The sequence below is a fragment of the Tiliqua scincoides genome, chromosome 4 (genome assembly GCF_035046505.1).
Source record: "Tiliqua scincoides isolate rTilSci1 chromosome 4, rTilSci1.hap2, whole genome shotgun sequence".
NCBI lineage: Eukaryota > Metazoa > Chordata > Lepidosauria > Squamata > Scincidae > Tiliqua > Tiliqua scincoides.
In genome coordinates, this window is record NC_089824.1 from 134,375,695 (window position 1) to 134,394,606 (window position 18,912).

At 45.1% G+C, this 18,912-nt stretch overlaps 1 protein-coding gene across 2 annotated transcripts in view; it reads right to left on the reverse strand.

Moving 5' to 3' along the window:
* Positions 1 to 18,912, reverse strand: part of PLPPR5 (phospholipid phosphatase related 5) — a 93,189-nt gene that overhangs the window by 45,173 nt on the left and 29,104 nt on the right. The gene's annotated exons all lie outside the window — the stretch shown is intronic.

Sequence of the window (18,912 nt, forward strand, 5' to 3'; positions counted from 1 at the left end):
ATAGGGGCTGGGAAGGGGGTGGTATTGGCAGCCACAGTGCTGCCGATATCCTATCCTCCTTCCTTGCCTCAATTCCCCAGTCCAGGTCCATGCTGACTTCTGTGAGCAAAATTGCTGGCATAGTTCTGAGTAGCACTGGCGTACCTGGGGGGGGGGGCAAACAGGACAAATGCCTTTAGTACCAACCTTCCAGGGGCGCCACCTCAAGCCTCCCTCCCGCCACTGCCTGCCCGCCCTCTTTTTTCTTTAAAGGGAGAGAAGCTGGCAAAGCTCCCTTTTAAAAATAAGCCTCTTCCCGAGGGAGGGGGGCACCCAGGAGCTCTCCTGGAGAGGCAGCAAGAAGCTGCCTCTCCGGCAGCAACTCAGTGCCGAACTGGGCTGCCCTCCCCCACCTCCTCCTTTATAGGAGGAGAGGAAAGGGGAGCCCTAGAGTGTCAGTGCGACTCCTGTCATGCTAATGCTCTGGCCCAGGCGCCTCACCCTCTTGCTGCCTCCAAAGAGGCCTCCAGAGGCAAGAGGACGGCCTAGAGCGTCAGCACTGACACTCTAGCCCAGGCACCCCTGTCTTCTCACTTCCTCGGAGAGGCCTCAAAAAGCGGGAGGACAGCCTAGTGTCAGCGCTGACACTGTAGCCCGGACGCCCCTGTCCTCTCACTTCCTCGGAGAGGCCTCCAGAAGCAAGAGGGCAGCCTAGAGCGTCAGCACAACTCCTGTTGCGCTGACGCTATAGGCTTCCCCGGCCCCAATGGAGACTGGAGTTCTCCTTTGGAGTGGTCTGGAGCTGCTGCAAACAGCGCCCCAGGCAGGCAGGCTTCCAGCAGCCCCAAACCTCTCCATCCGGGAAGTCCACGCTGCTTGCAAGCAGCACAGAAGGCTCTGTTGGGGCCTCGGCTGCCTCTTTCACTCCCCCTTTTTTTCAAAGGGGGAACGGAGGAGGTAGCCACACGGAAGTAATTGCAGTGACGATGACATCACCATGGGGTCACGGGTGGGGGGCGGAAAACCGGGGGTTGCCCCGGGCGCAGGGACCCCCAGGTACACCACTACTGAGTAGACCCAGGAGGCTGGCACGGGTTTACTCCAGGGCAAGGAACAAATGTTCCCTTACCCCAAGGAGGCCTCCATGATGTGAAACTCCCTTGTGGGATACAGTGCATACCCTGTTGTCACAGCTGCATCTCTGTGTTCGGAGTTGTGTTGGACTGGGCTGTTAAAGTAAGAAAAAAAAGTCTCACATTATCCTGGAAAGGTGTATGCTGGCAGTCCCTAAGAAAACTGAGTTCTAATCCCATGAAGTCTTTCAACAAACTGATGTTGAAAGAACCATAGAGAGCCATCTGTCCATCAAACGCACTAGAAACAAGCTGCAGTTACCCTTAATTACAAGTAAAGGTTGGGTATCCCTTATCCGAAGTGTTTGGGACCAGAAGTGCTTTCGGATATCAGATTTTTCCATATTTCGGAATACTTGCATATTCATAATAAGAGATCATGGAGATAGGGCCCAAGTCTAAACACAAAATTCATTAATGTTTCATATACCCCCTATATACCTAGCCTGAAGGAAATTTTATACAATATCTCTAATAATTTTTTGCATGAAACACAGTTTGTGATTTTATTTCTTTAGATAAAAAAGTAAAAACAAACAAAAAAATCCAGTCAAGTTAGCACTTGGAAAAGTTCCGTATTTTGGAATACTCCGTATTTCGGAATTCTGGATAAGGGATGCCCACCTTGTAATTCTAGTAAATTACTTCTGGCTAGTTGTCAGGGGTAGTTGATGTAATTACCTGGAGTTCATGCAACAATAATCAGGGGGTACAGCAATAAGAGGAAAATAAAATACAAAGGGCTGATTCAGAAGACCCAATGGTACAGGGTAAATGCAACCAGAAAGCGTGCTAAGCGCACACATTCCCTCTTCCCCATTTCTCCTCAATTCAAGTACAGAGCAACAAATTTCCTGGTTTAGTTAAACCTCAGCTCTGCACATCATCTGAACTAAGGAACTAGGATCGGATCCAAGTTTCATATCCTGCTTTGTAAAAAAACAGCTAAACCATAGCGCCCAGGTTTGGATAACACACAGAGCTGTGGTTCAATTAAACCTGAATTTTGAAGCCTGTGAGGTAAGGAGAAAAGGAGAGGGGCAGGACAAAATTTGCAGGCTCAGCTGGCATTCTAGTTACATTCAGGGATGTGCTGGAGCCACCGCGGTGAGTCTTGAGTCGAGTTCTGAGTCTCCACCTCCCACAACTCGACTCATACACAAGTCACAGTGTGCGCATGTGGTGACTGACCCCACCAAAATTCCCAAGTCATTTTGAAGCAAGCCACAGCACAGGTCAGCCACGACTTCAAATCAATCACCATTTCATTTATGTAAACAAAAGCTGGCTGTCATTATTTGAGCAAGTGAAGCAGAGCAGTGAGTGCAGAAAACGATCAGTTCATACAAACCCCAGCAATGAAAACCCTCTTCATATCACAAGTCCCAGTGTCACCTTCAGAAGGAGTGCCAGTAAGGCACACCAGAAAATGAACCAAAAGGCACTGGGTAAGGTGGGGGGTGGGTGGGACGGATAGTGTTAGGGGACAGAAGCGACAAGCGGCAATCCACTATTCCACTGATTGGGCTGTGACAGAATTAAGGGATTCCAAAGACAAGATGCCATAACTGAAAAGACCCATCACCATGTTGCCATTCCCCACTTCAAACCCAGGGCTTGAATCACTACTGCTAACACCATTGTCCACTGTCCACTATGGACCCAATCCTATGCAATTTTCCATTGCTGGTGCCGTTGTGCCAGTGGGGTGTGTGTTGCATACTATGGTGGATGGGCAGTCACTGGGGCCTCCTCAAGGTATGGGAACATGTATACCACAGGGCTGCATTGTGGCTACACCAGAGATGAAAAGTTGGATAGGATTAGGCCCTACATCTTTTATGAAAAGGCACATTTATTAAAATAAGCCACCCCAACCTCAAAATATTCAACTACGTTTCATGAAGGCCCCTACAAAACCACCAAAAAGCCCACCCAATTTTCTCCGCCAATGAAAGGCCAGCACTAAAAAGCTTCTTGTCCAGCAACATTCAGGTTAAAACTGCTGAAATGAATCAAAAGTGCTGATTCTGAAGCCTGTGGAAATGACAGGATCAAGGTGAAATATTGTGCAGCTTTGGTGTATGAATGATGCTCTCATTAAATCTCCAGGAATAGACCTAATACTCTTGTACCCACAGTAATAAATTGCGAGGTCTAAAAGGAACACCACATCTGATATCTTTATGATACAGAGTTTCCTCCAATAATTGTCATGGGTAGCTGAACAGAAGATATAAACTGAATGCCTATAACTCCGTATAGATGTACTAGTTTGTTCACGCTTTGTAGGAAGTTCATTTCTAGAAAGGCCATTTATATTTCTTGGGAAAGGATAAGTGCAGAAAGGTTTGCCACCCAACCAGCAGAACTGCTGTTTCGTAGCTGCAAACATGGTGCTGCATACCGAGTCTGAAATTCTTTGCAAGATTTTTGAACCTAGCATGTCACCCCATAAAGGTTCTCATATCCAATCATCGACACCTCTTATAATTTTGTAATCCCTTTTACTTGGAGGTAGGAGCCCCAAACCCCAGGTCATTTTGGAGAAGTCCAGAGCCAAAAGTTCTGAACTGACGATTTTCAACTTGAAGTATTTTGGAGGAACTGCAGACCAGAACACATGCCGTGCGTGCAGATGGTCCCAGGTTCAGTCCCTGGTACAACAGAGAGAGATCCCTGCTTGAAATTCTGGGGAGCCACTGCCAGTCAGTGTAGACCAGGAACGACAAAAGGGGGGAGGGGCTAAGTAACAAACCAAACAGGACAGTCTCCAGGATCCGCTCCTGGAGATTACCTGTTTTTCACCTTAAACTGCAGGTCTAGAGACCTGGTAATGAGTGCTAGGAGAGGCACTATTATCCTGGCGGCTTTAAAGTATCCGGAAAGTTTAGAGCTCGGCTGGAGAGCTTTCTTTTCAGGACTTTGCAGGTAAGGCACCAAGGGATGCGATGCAGTTTCCCTAACCCTAACCCTAACCCAAGCTGCTAAACCCCTGTGGAGATACCATCTGATTGAAAGAAGATATTTGGAAGAACTAAGTAAGTGCTGTTTATGTTATGCAAATTCCGGCTATAAAGGACTGATGTAGCTCAAGGTTTTGGAAGATAAAGAAGAAAGAGGGGGAGGACTCCTCCACTTTACTGTGGAGAAGATCATTGAGCACTTGGTATTATATGGAGCATGATTTCATCGATATACATTTATAAATGTGTAACCCTTTACTGGCTATAATTTCCTTTTACTAGACTTTGGATTTTGGACTATTTTGGATCCTTCACCGCAGCAGGATTTCGTGAAATATGAACTGGTGAATAGAATGTATCAGGAAGTGGAGTTGTTGGGAGGAATAAGAAGAGGATGGATTTTCAAGAAGCAATTGTTGAGAGATGTTGATATGAAGTTTATTAGGAAAAGAAAGAAAAAGAAAAGAGAAAAAAAGTTTAGAGATGATATGCAAAATTTGAATTGCTATTCAAGATAATGACATGATTTGGTAGTTGTGTAATATTTGATTTGAGAGAAAATATATGTAGGTATTTTAGTCCCTGAGGCAGTTCATGGCTGAACACAGGCACATTCTTGCAACTCCTGTGATGCCGCTGGAACCAACCGTATTGGCTTCTGCCTTTCCATTGGACCATTTCAGCGAAGTGGAGAGGGGGGATTTGCTGCATGGGTAACAGTCTATCCTTCATATCTACTTTACCCAGGCTTCGCGCACTGGAGAGGACACTCTGTTCCAGAACCACTATTCAGAGCGCAATACCATAGTCTTCCGAAACTGAAGGATGCCAACTCAATTTTGATGAATTAGATTTAAATTTGTCTGAGATTGTTTTGGAATTTATAGATGGGGAAATGATATGAGTTTAGAATAATGGATATGTAATATATGAGTGGTTTGGTAGATTTGTTTATAATTAGATTTATGATATTTAGCAGTAATTTGTATTAGAATAAGTGGTATTAATAAAGGAGTTTAAGATTTTATTGAAAGAAGGAACATAAAGAATGATGAGAAAAGAAGGGGAGAGATAACTGATGATGGAAATGATGCAAGTATAGAGAATATGAAACAGGATTTTTAGAGATGAATATGTATTTTGTTTTTTTTTTCCTTTTTATAATTGTTCTTTTTTTGTTTGCTTAATATTCAAGATAATGATAAGGTTTGGTAGCTGTGTAATATTTGATTTGAGAGAAGAGAAAAATAATAATACAGGTATTATTACATGTTAGTATTTTATAGGTTAATTTTGATGAATTAGATTTAGATTACTTTTGATGAATTAATTTTGATGAATTAGATTTAAATCAGTTTGATATTGTTCTGGAATTTATAGATGGGGAAATATGAAGGTAGAAAGTAAAGTTTAGAAAGCAATGGATATGTAATATATGAGTGGTTTGGTAGTCTTGTTTATAATTAGATTTATGATAAGTATTTAGTAGTAATTCGTATTAGAATAAGTTGTATTAATAAAAGAGTTTAAGATTTTATTGAAAGAATAAAAAATGATGGGAAAAGAAGGGGAGAGAGAATTATGATGGTAGAAATGATGAAAGTATAGAGAATATGATACAGGGTTTTTAAAGATGAATATGTATTCTTTGTATTTTTTTCCTTTTTATAATTGTTCTTTTTTTATTATATTAAGAGGTATAAGAAATTATTGGTAGAACGAATTATTAATTAATTGGCATATGGTATCTTGCAACCTCAATGTTTGTATGTGTGTGTTTTTGTGTGGCAAGTCTGCTATTGGCTATCTGGCACGCAGCAGATGGGGTGGGAGGCAGTCTGGAAGTTCAGTGATGACATACAGTCATTTCCTCTGTACCTGGTTTTCAGATTCTTACTGTCAACTGGATGTGTATTTATCCACTTAATATCAGGATTATTGAAATCATCCACTATTACAGCATTTTCTCCGATTTCTTTCTCCCTCAAGATCAAACTGAGACAATATGCTGCTTCCCCAGCATTGTATTTCTGTTTGCACCTGATGTTTCCATCCATTTTGACATATTTGACATTCAAAGCAATGAACCACTAGCACCCATTCCTTCTCCTCCCTTCTTATCCAGAGATCATACCATATGTTGCATCCCTCTCCAAATATCCTTTTTGTGTGTTGTTTTTGTATATGACTTTCGGTCTCTTGAAGCTACTGTCACTTGCTCTGCATTCATGCTCCCAGGTTCTACCCTATCTCCATTTGGAGAACATGAAACACCATCATTGACAAATCATTTCATATTGGATGCTCCCCAACTCTGATTGGTCTTCCTCCCAGAAAACAAGAACTCAAGATTCCTAAACAGCAACCGCTACAAAGAGTGGAGTGATCTCCTGACACTGTTCACTTTAGCCTGAGGCGAAATAAGAAGTACATTTTTATAATGGAAAAAACAGAGTATCATATACCAAAAGCATGTTCAAAGGTCTTCAGGAAAAGAACCTGAGGGAAAATATAGATATAGGCAGACAGTTAGGTAGTTGGTGAACTGATGCTACTTTTGGCAAACACCACAGAAAGACAGTCAACACAAGTTTTTCATGTTGCATAGAATGAGAATAGATTAGGCAGTGCAAAGTTGAAAGTTTGCCCTAGGCCAACCAAGAGAGAGAACACAGAAGTCAAGTCTGTATATACTTAGCAACTGTCAACACCTCAGGGAGACCCTCCTCACCCACTGACAACTATTGCTCTACTTTTTCTGATTGAAGTGGCATCTCATTTTTAGGTGGACTGGTTTTAGAACCAGAACAGTACTGTTTTCAATGCAAGAACATGGCTACTGTTCAGGTTATCCACTCCCTGACTTCCGAGTCATCCTGGGTTATGGAACTAGTTTGGGCACTTACGTTGTACTTTCTGCAAAATAATATTCTTTCGCAGCCTGACATGTTTGGATATTAAAACTGTAGGCATCTGACTCAGAGGAGAGCAATTGAGAATGGAGAGTCACTTGAGAAAGGACTAATTCATATGCTCAAGGTCATAGGGCTTGAGTCCCGCTGAAGAGGTCCCTCTGGATACTTTCAGAGGTGTGGTTATGATGACATGCTTCAATCAGGTAAAGGCTGTTCACAGGTCCCAAGCCAAGGCAGACTTGTTCTACATGGTTTGATTTGTGGTGCCAACACAGACCCCAGTAAGTTATTGGCACACATGGAGTTTCAATAACTAGGGCTGCAATCCTAAACACACTTTACTGAGAGAAAATCCCACAAAACATAATGGGACTAACTTCAGAGTAAACCTGTACACCAATTCACTGTAGTTCATTCTTGCAGATTTTCCATCAGATTTATCAGATTATTATGGAAAATAAAGTTGTGGCCTATATTCATTCCAATTCCTGAGAGCCCAGTCCTGGGCTCGGCATGTCGGCTCACTGCCGGCGCGCACTGTCGCAAACATACTGTGAGCACGTTTGTGGACTCTACCGCCGGGTGAGCTCTGGTGGTAGCCAAGCACTGGCTGGTTACCACCAGGCAGGCACCCAACCTCCATCGCTCGGCGGTCTCACAGACCATTGAGCAGCGAAGAGGTAAGTGGGGGCGTGGGGGGGAGGCGGGGAGGAGGCGTTCCGGGGGGGAGGCGAGTGGGTGGTGGGCAGAGGGCAGGGAGGGGGCATGTAGGGGAGGCGGGGAGAGGGCAGGGGAGGCGTTCCAGGGGGAAGGAATGGGGAGGGAGGGAGGTGGGACCACCTGTTTTGCTCCACCTGATCCAAAGCCTCCACGTTGGGGTCACCGCCCAAGACGAAGGCACTTGATTCACCATTGACCTTTGGATTGGTGGTGAATCGAGTAGCCCCGTTGCTGGGCTACTGCACTTACCCGGGGGAAGGGGACAAAAGGTGCCCTTCTCCCGAGGTGCCACTAGTAGCTGTCTTGGGTGTGCAGGATGCGGCGGCAGCCATTTTTGGTGCCACTGTAGCCACACGCCCCAGGCAGCTCAGGATTGGGTTGTGAGTCTTGTCTCATTACTATCATGTTCGCAAATTGCGGTCCTTTGTGATTTTGTAATGTGAATTACAATGTTTTGTGAACTGAAACTGGCTTGTAAGGTGCAAGCTTTGACAAGATGAGCAGAAACAGCAGAACTATCAGTAGCAATTTCTAGTTCATTATGCTGAGCCATCCCTTGAGGCCATTTTTGTTGTATTTTCCTTGTTCTCATTGCTCTTTGCCTATTTAAACTGACACAAAATAGTCAGCTTAATTCCCTCATAAGCTGGTTTCCCCCCCTATTGGGAAAAATAACCAGCAATTTTGGGGAAAAGAAAGACAATTTCTTTATGTGAATTGAACTGGTAATGCTAGTGATTAGACTCACTAATGGAGCTAGAATGGGAACTGAACACAAAGAAACACACTTGTAGCTCCCTTAATTTTTTTAAAGAGTTTTGCTGTGATGAAAGAAATAAGAATTCCACACAGATTTCCTTACAAAAAACATGGCTACAAAATTAATATCCAAAATTTTCAGTGCGCTAACCCAGCTGGTTTATAGCGTATTTGAGATACCAAGGCTGCAATCCTAACCACACTTTCCTGAGAGTAAGCCCCATTGAACAAAATAGGACTTACTTCTGAGTAGACCTGGTTAGGACTGTGCCCCAAGTTACTTGCAACAAACATTAACATAGTATAGAAACTTTTTATAAGGTCAAAATGTGGATGCCATCTAAAACTGCTATGATAATATTGCAATTGAACTTGGATAACATTCATAATTGGCAAAGTGGTATATAACTATTCTTAATAGATAAAAAATAGTAATAACAATATTACGTTCTTTCTCTTTAACAGTAGCTGTTTGATACATAGTAAAAATCTAAAAAATTCAGCTAAGCAGCAATTTGGGGTGGTCAAATAACCTCCTGCTCCATTCAGCTTCCTGCTCCAACTTGCCCACTGCACAAGTTCCCAGATATTCCTGCACAATGCTGGTAACCCGCTTTCAGCCCTAAAAAGTCAGCACTATCAGCAGGTAGAAAAATCACACTCTAATTTCAGAGTAAAATACAACACAACTCTATACATGCTTCAATATACCATGAGCCACTGCGGTACAGTAATTACAGTCTGAACGAGGACCAGGGACACTTGGGTTAAAATCCCTATGGAGCTTGCTGTGTGACCTATTACTTAATTCTACCTCTCATCCTTTAGATAAAATGGGGAGAAGAGGAGAACCCAGTTTACTACTTTGAACTGTCTGGAAGTAGGGTGGAATAATATCCCTTGAAGAGCGGCTGACCTTTCAAACTAGGAGGAGCTCCCTCACTCCTCCTGGTTTGAATGGTCAGTGCATGCAACCAGCATGAATATGTGCTGCGCTACCTTTTTGGATTGAAAAATTGATCAGGTTCAGGACTGTGTATTACTGAGATAGGCCCAGGTGATTGGGAAACGTAGGCCCCATTTCAAACTGTACTTTTCAAGTACGTTTGTAATCAATGCAATATACATATGATTTATGTATGGGTATATACATGTACAAGTGGTATATGATATACTTACAAGTAACAGAATAGAATAAAAGATATAGAACTGGAACAGCTAAGGAGCCACTCGCCTAGCACAAAACCACTTACAAGAAATTAAACAACTGATTCTTAGAACTATACGATCCAAGAAATACAAACACAATGTCAAAAATACAAAGATTAACTCAGAAATAATTTTTTCCCCAAAATGCCAGCCCAAAAATGCTTAAAATATCTCCCTCTTAAACCGTGCAACCAGTTTCCAGCAGACTTAGTGCAAATTCAGAAACTAATATTAAAAGTACAGTACAGGTGGAGTCTGTTTATCCCCAGATTTTTCATCCAAGGATCTGGTTCAACATGGGGCCGCCGACCTGTATTGAGCCAGACTTGGCTCTACCTGAGCCCTCTGAAGGGGACCGGAGCAAACCGCCTTTGCGGGCTTCAGAATGGCCCAGAAAGGCGAAAAAACGCTACTTCCAGTTGCCCAAGGGAAACCGGAAGTGACTTTTTGCGATAATAGGCATTCTGAGGCCCAGGGAAGTACTGCTCCAAAGCATAGCTCCAGTCCCCTTTTGAGGAAGAAAGGGGCAGAAAATAGCAGATTTTATTATCTGCGATTTTTGGTATCAGAGAGGGATCTGAGAACGGATCCCTCACAGATACTGAGGCCCCGCCTCTACTGTAATGAGAAGCACCAAATACATTCTGCATTGGGATTTCATGACTCGTGTGGGAATTCACAACACTGATCCTGAATTTAAACAACAACGTCAGGCACAGTGGGATAGCTGTGGCCATATAAGTTGGCCAGCAGTTGTGACAGGGGGGAAGAAACATGAAATTAGTCACAGGTCTACATCTCTAGGGGCCGATTCCTACATGCCAGAGGTGAACGCAGAAGTGGCAAACTCCCGTTTATAGCTGGAAAGATTATTTGGTTAAAACCATAAATAAAGATTGACTATCTGTGTAGCAGTAAAGTGTATATTAATCAAGTATTTTGACACGGGAGAACACTTCATAAAACACTAAGTGACAAGATCTATGATTAAGCACCTAGCCTTTGATCCCCCTCCCCCAAGTCAGTAAAATGAAATGGGATATTTTCCGGTGCATTGCAGCGGAAAGCTTTTTAGTTCTAATCTATTGAACGTTGTCTGGTCATGCCCTTTTCAATGTCCAGGAAAAGTTGGTAAGCCTGGCTTACCAACTCTGAAAATGCATGAGCTTTGAAAGATTGGATGGAAGAATTCAGACACACCAGAAACATGCAAGGAACCTGCTTCAGGATGAGGATACTTTGACATTTCTCTACATCTATATGACCCACTTATCATTAAGAAAGGGGGAGAGAGATTGCAGGTATTTTGTCATCTTGTATGCTCCTTGAAGCATCTGGTGGTCCACTGTGAGATACGGAAGCAGGACTAGATGGGCCTTTGGGTCTGATCCAGCAAGGTTGGGCAGGAGGTCTGGTTTAGAGAGTTGAGCCTCCATTTGCCTGAAGATAACATCCGAAGGTCGCCAGTTCGAGGCCACCGGCACCTTGAGACCTTGAAGCAGCTGATAAGCTGAGCCGAGCTACTCCATCTGCTCTGAGCGTGGGAGGATGGAGGCCAGAATGTGCGACCAGATCAAGAAAGAAACATCAGAATGTTGTGGTTTCTTGAAAGATAGAAACCTTCTTTCAAATTGTAAAAATCCCTACGGGGATTTAAAAATTGCTTGCCTACGTAAACCGCCTTGAATAAAGTCTAAGGAGAAATCTGAGGACCAAGAAAAGTGGTATAGAAATACCTGTATTATTATTATTATTATTAACAAGAAGCTGACGGAACATACCAAGATCCAGGTCTGCAGAGCTTGCGTCCTGAGTACACTTCTGTACTGCAGCGAGTCATGGACTCTTCGCTCACAACAGGAGAGGAAACTGAATGCTTTCCACATGCGCTGGCTCCGACGCATTCTCGGCATCACCTGGCAGGACAAAGTTCCTAACAACACAGTCCTGGAACGTGCTGGAATCCCTAGCATGTATGCACTGCTGAAACAGAGACGCCTGCGTTGGCTCGGTCATGTCGTGAGAATGGATGATGGCCGGATCCCAAAGGATCTCCTCTATGGTGAACTCGTGCAAGGAAAGCGCCCTACAGGTAGACCACAGCTGCGATACAAGGACATCTGCAAGAGGGATCTGAAGGCCTTAGGAATGGACCTCAACAGATGGGAAACCTTGGCCTCTGAGCATCCCGCTTGGAGGCAAGCTGTGCAGCATGGCCTCTCCCAGTTTGAAGAGACACTTGGCCAATAGACTGAGGGAAAGAAGGAAGGCCCATAGCCAGGGAGACAGACCAGGGACAGACTGCACTTGCTCCCGTTGTGGAAGGGATTGTCACTCCCAAATTGGCCTTTTCAGTCACACTAGATGATGTTCCAAAACCACCTTTCAGAGCGCGATACCATAGTCTCTCGAGACTGAAGGTTGCCAACAATTATTATTATTATTATTATTATTATTATTATTATTGATCTTATGTACATGGGTTTCAAAGCTAATACCAGATGCACTACAGATACGACCACACAATACTTCATGCTCAGTTATGGGCAGAATCTATAGCTAGGCCTATGTATAAATTAACCCTTAAGACTACAGGGATTAATGTGATACATAATGACAGTCATATTTCACTCCTGCTAACTGGGAAAAAGCATCAAATTTTAAGTGGTTGTTCTTTTATATTTAAGCAGGGAGCTGTCCCTATTCAGCCCAGCACAGCATGTTTTCCAGTGGTTTTGAGCTGGTACTTCCTGCATATCTTTTTTTATAATTTTGAGCCAATTTGGGGACAGGGAACCTTTTCTTTAAATATCCCTTTAAATGCTTACGGGTGCAATCCTAACTTGCGCTGGAACAGGCACGCCAGGAGGCTTGTGCTGTATCCAGTGCAGGATTGTGGCCAGCAGCGCCTTAGCCAGAGGCAAGGGGAAACATTTCCCCTTACCCCTGGGTAAGGGCTGCTGGCCACAGTGGGTCTTCTTAAACTTGCGGCTTGAAGCCTCTCCGTTCCCCCCAGGAACGGGGGTTGGGATCCAGCATAACTGCCGGATCCGAGCCCCACCTCCTGCTCCCCGCACCCCCTGCCCTGAGGCCACCCATTGCCCTCTCTCTCCCCACCCAGGAATGCCTCCCTCCCTCCCTCCTCCTCCCTGCCCCCCCACACCTACCTTTTTAGCCTGTGTCAGCCCTCTGGGGCTGCAGAGGTGTCTGTCAACCTCCGCAGGCCGGCGCTTCTCAGAATGCTGGCCTGGCTTCCCTTAGAGGAGGCACAAATATGCTTTACAGGTTTGGATTGCGCCCTATGCTATGTAAACTTTTTGGTGTTCAGCAGTGGCCCTCCTGAACAGGTCCATCCCTTGGGGACGGCAACGGGGCCCTGCACTTCAGGTACATTTTTTTTTCTGAGTTACTATTTATTTCCCCTTTAAATTTCCTCTTCAAAGAGCTCCAAGTTGCCCTTTAAAGAGCTCAGCCAACTGGAGTTTGAGCCGAAGACCTTCATTTCAAATACTGGTTGATGCAGGCACCAACTTATTCCTTTCCGCATGCAGCAGGAGCTTCACCAAAGACACAACCAAGGGCAGCCCTGCTCCCAAACTCACTGGCACCCCACTTGTGATCACCCGACCTACTGACACCTGTCTTACTGTCTCTGTAGACCTGGCCCACCAGCCTGTCCTTAGCAGGAAAACAGCTTTTAGGCTAATTACCCCTGGGGGGACCTTTAAGAGGGCAGCTAGGGGAGCTAACTAACCCTGACGCTCAAAAATCCTCTCGTGTAGCTTCTTCAGTTACTGGAGCAACAGGAATAACAGGCCAAGGGTCTGGGTGGGGAGGAGATGGGGCTACACGTGCTCTCAAAGCCTAAGAGGGCTTATAAGCCCAGCTATCACCAATGATGAGAATGCAGGAGGAAAAGCAGAGGGCTCAGACTAGGCTTGGGAGAGTCAGAGGCCCAAGGAGGCTACCCTACGGAAGAGGAGGAGAAGGAACTGGGTGCTGCTCAACCCCTCCTTCTTTGTGCACTGAGGCACCCAGGTGTATTTCTTGCCCAGCGGGACAGCCTGGGGAGAAGGGATATCCTACCTACGTGTTTGTCGTATACTTTGAAGGGACACTAGTTCTAGCCAGTGGGAGACCTCTCTGCATTCCATGATCAAACTACCCAGAGGCAGGCAACCTAAGTTAAAGGGCCCCCCTTTATGCAAACTTTGGGGTATTAGAGGTCCCCACAGTTGAAAAGTGGTATAGAAATATTCCAGAAACTAAGAGGAGCTCAGTGCTTGCACTCTGAGGAACACTAATTCTTTTAAAATCATTCTTTCAAAAGATGTACCCAGGCAAGGCAAAACAGAATTATGTGCATGCGTCCTCCCCTACTCAGGCCTGTGAGTTTAAAGCCGCCACCTTCTCAAACAGCACTGAGTAATCTAATTCACTGAAACTCCTTCAGTGAATTAACAATGAATGTGCAGCTACCCTGCAGCTACCCAACTGGGGTATCAATGGGTTTAGGAGCAGGTGGAGGGGAAAACAGTCAACAGCATCACAATGGTCAGCTGTTCACACAATGTCTGACAGCCCCAATATATTTCAGATGGGTAACAAACCCAAAGTAATGAAAAATGCATTTAAAATGCTTGCTTTCCTGCAGTTACTAATATCAATGACAGAAAGCATATATATATATATTTGCTTAAGTTAATAATCAGTGGAAAGATAAGATATCTCACTAGTGATATATCTTATAGAGACGAACAGGCCTTGCTAAGGGAGAGTCAGCATGGCTTCTGTAAGGGTAAGTCTTGCCTCACGAACCTTATAGAATTCTTTGAAAAGGTCAACAGGCATGTGGATGCGGGAGAACCCGTGGACATTATATATCTGGACTTTCAGAAGGCGTTTGACACGGTCCCTCACCAAAGGCTACTGAAAAAACTCCACAGTCAGGGAATTAGAGGACAGGTCCTCTCGTGGATTGAGAACTGGTTGGAGGCCAGGAAGCAGAGAGTGGGTGTCAATGGGCAATTTTCACAATGGAGAGAGGTGAAAAGCGGTGTGCCCCAAGGATCTGTCCTGGGACCGGTGCTTTTCAACCTCTTCATAAATGACCTGGAGACAGGGTTGAACAGTGAAGTGGCTAAGTTTGCAGACGACACCAAACTTTTCCGAGTGGTAAAGAACAGAAGTGATTGTGAGGAGCTCCAGAAGGATCTCTCCAGACTGGCAGAATGGGCAGCAAAATGGCAGATGCGCTTCAATGTCAGTAAGTGTAAAGTCATGCACATTGGGGCAAAAAATCAAAACTTCACATATAGGCTGATGGGTTCTGAGCTGTCTGTGACAGATCAGGAGAGAGATCTTGGGGTGGTGGTGGACAGGTCGATGAAAGTGTCGACCCAATGTGCGGCGGCAGTGAAGAAGGCCAATTCTATGCTTGGGATCATTAGGAAGGGTATTGAGAACAAAACGGTTAGTATTATAATGCCGTTGTACAAATCGATGGTAAGGCCACACCTGGAGTATTGTGTCCAGTTCTGGTCGCCGCATCTCAAGAAAGACATAGTGGAAATGGAAAAGGTGCAAAAGAGAGCGACTAAGATGATTACGGGGCTGGGGCACCTTCCTTATGAGGAAAGGCTACGGCGTTTGGGCCTCTTCAGCCTAGAAAAGAGACGCTTGAGGGGGGACATGATTGAGACATACAAAATTATGCAGGGGATGGACAGAGTGGATAGGGAGATGCTCTTTACACTCTCACATAATACCAGAACCAGGGGACATCCACTAAAATTGAGTGTTGGGCGGGTTAGGACAGACAAAAGAAAATATTTCTTTACTCAGCGCGTGGTCGGTCTGTGGAACTCCTTGCCACAGGATGTGGTGCTGGCGTCTAGCCTAGATGCCTTTAAAAGGGGATTGGACGAGTTTCTGGAGGAAAAATCCATTATGGGGTACAAGCCATGATGTGTATGCGCAACCTCCTGATTTTAGAAATGGGTTAAGTCAGAATGCCAGATGTAGGGGAGGGCACCAGGATGAGGTCTCTTGTTATCTGGTGTGCTCCCTGGGGCATTTGGTGGGCCGCTGTGAGATACAGGAAGCTGGACTAGATGGGCCTATGGCCTGATCCAGTGGGGCTGTTCTTATGTTCTTATGTTCTTATGTAGTGGGGTTTATGGTTGCAATTTCAGGATAGTCTCTTGAATACCATGGCATATCTGGATACTGCTCACCACTGCCTCCTGTCACCTCTTCCTTTCAGTGCTTCCACTTACAGCATAATCCTATGCATGTCTACTCAGAAGTCACATTGTGTTCAATGGAACTTACTTCTAGGAGAGTGTGTATAGGATTGTAGCCCCAACTGATTGGTCAGCTGTTCTGGCCCATTCTTCTCCTATCTTTGTATACTAACCTTCAATGTACACCACAGCCACAAGTCACCATCAAGTTCTTGCACACTATGCTTGCAAAACTGCCTTTGCCCCAGTAGCGTTGCTATATAAGTGCAGGGGGTAGCAAATGCACCGGGCTACAGCTGCTGAGAGGGGCAACATCAGGGACTGGGGGGCAACATCAGGGCAACTCCACCCATATGCGGGTTGCCTTGGGCTGCTGCAGCCCCGCCAGGTGCCCTCGCTATGCGCTTGGGCAAGAAGGAGGCGAGGAGATGCACCGCGTGTCTGTTGCTGGTGGAGCCTGGACAGGGGTCGAGGCGGCAGCGGCAGGCACTGAGCGAAGAAAGTTTGCAGCTTTGCTCCGCTGTGCCTGAGACCTCCGCGGAGCTTTGGAAGGCTTTCGCGGGGCGCTTCAATGCGGGGAGAGGAGGTGCAAGAGAAGGAGGCAGTGGCGATGGGGGCTCCTTCTCCTCCCTCCCTCTGCTGAGAGCCAACAGGTGCTTTGTTTGCCCCATCCCACCAGAGCCAGCAGCGGGAGGGAGGGAGGGAGGGAGGATGAGGGGCATTGCCCCCGCCCCGCCGCCGCCTCCTCCTCCTCCTCCTCCACCACCACCACCACCTCCTGCACGGCCTCAGAGCACAAGCCTATGCATGTCTACTTAGAAGTAAGTCCCATTGTGACATCACTGGGGCATGTGACATCACTTCCGGGACAACATCTTGAGCTCTGCACCAGGCAGCAGGATTGTTAGCTACGCCACTGCTTTGTCCCCATGTGATCAATTATTAGTTTTTTGTCTTGCCAGAATTAAATCTTCCTTCTATTGCTTAAAGAAAAAGACTTGTCTTCAACATTACTGTCCATCTTATTTTTAGCTGCACAAATCAAGAGTATGAGGAACTAATGCATAATACTGTTTATTACGGACAAGCTTCAAGCAAGAGCATGGAAAATACTCAAGGATAACAAACTGGTTTATTTTAAAGAGGTTGTACAGATGTCAGCCTACACACAAAACAGCACTATGCCGTCACTGCAGTGTTGTTTGTGGGATGCCATCTGGTATTTGCCACCTCTTGGCATTCGTATACTCAAGGAAGCTGGTGGAACTGTAAAGGTGGCATGAGATTCCAGACTTTTGCTTTCTATAAATGTCTTGTCTCACATTTTCTTCAAAATATCATCTGCCTGAATTTATCTGAATTTATACATGAGCACACTGTGCATTCCTTTCATCAAATAATCGCTGAGGATTGGGGTCTCGCATGTGCTATCACAGGAATTTCACAAACTTTACTGATTACATAAGAGGTGTGCATGAAACTTTAATATATCTGAATATATCCCAGGCCCCAACGATTTTTCCATATCAGTTAAAACAAGGTGTGCTTGGATTTCCTTTTTAATGGTGCTGAGAACATTTAAAGATCAATCACTTCAGCAGGTTTGAACAGAAGTTACAACCGTGCCTTTGAAGCATTCAGGCTGAACCAAGGCAGAGGGAAAATGGGAGCACACCAGCCATATTTCCTGCCTTCCAACTTTCAGCACTTGTCTGCAGCGGCAAACACTGAATGTAGGGTCCGCTTTCCCCCCATATTCTAGAACCCCAACAGGCCAAAGTTCTAGAACCCAGGCAGAAATCCTGTTCAGGTATAGAATTTGCTTTTACAGACTAAAACTGAATGCAGGAGTACACATGGCCATCAGTGTGTGTATGGTGGTGGGAAGACAGCATGGCTAACTCCTTTTTCTTTTCCACTCAGGTGTGGTGAAAATCCCTGACTTTCTCCTACGTTTTGCCTACGTTTTGTCATTTGTTTCGGGCCTCTCTGTTACCTCTTTACTACCTCTCTCATAAACTGAAGAGGCAACTGACAGCCCAATCCTATGCATGTCTACTCAGAAGTAAGTCCCAATAGTGTCAATGGGGCTTGCTCCCAGGAAAGTGTGGATAGGATTGGGCTATGAGTCATTCCAATGCAGTAGCCATTGTTCCTCTTTCCTCCCAAATGACCAGTCAACAAAGTTCCTGGCTTTGAGCCAGCTCACTGGACTGTGAAGCTCACCTGATTTCCAGGAGCAGGAAATTCCAGTACACTGGCTTCCCCCATGTATCCAACCCCACAGGGAAAGCAGGTTTAATGCCCACAGAAGCAGGGTCACATCTGTTTCCATATTAGTCCAACACCAAGAGCATCTGATGCTACATGGGGACTTGCCCACCCACCCGGCTAATGAATGGGTGCAGAAACCAGGTACCTGGTGCCTGAGCCTCTTATGAACCAAGAAGGAAAGTTTGCCCGAGGCAGCCTAATTCCGTCTGGGATCTCTAGCTTTGGGTGGTGACAACGAAAGTCACCTTTCCCCAGCCAATTTCCAGTTCAGCTAGTTAAAAGGGTGAAGTGAGGAGTAGTAAGAAGGATGCTATCAGTAACCACTATTTGCTGCATCAGTCTTACTCGATCTACCCTTTCTGAATTCCTGAACAAGGCTAATTGCTGAAGTGCATGAGAGACTATTTGGGGGACTCTCAGTAACAAGAAAAAACCATTATGCGTATTATAAATTACTAATATCAAACATGATATCAATGCCTCTATAAATGAATGATCAGGATGACTGCCTTCTATTGTCCTGGCAAAATGCAAATTATAGCCTTCTCATTACAACGTCTTTGATGTAGTCCTCTGGAAGTATATACTTGATAAATGAAGACAAAATACCTTTGGTGTTCTAAATGTATAAGCCCCCAAACAAGTGTATCAACGCAGCACAAATGGATCGTGGTTCTTTGTTCCTGTTTACACTTGTTAATTTGCATTTCAG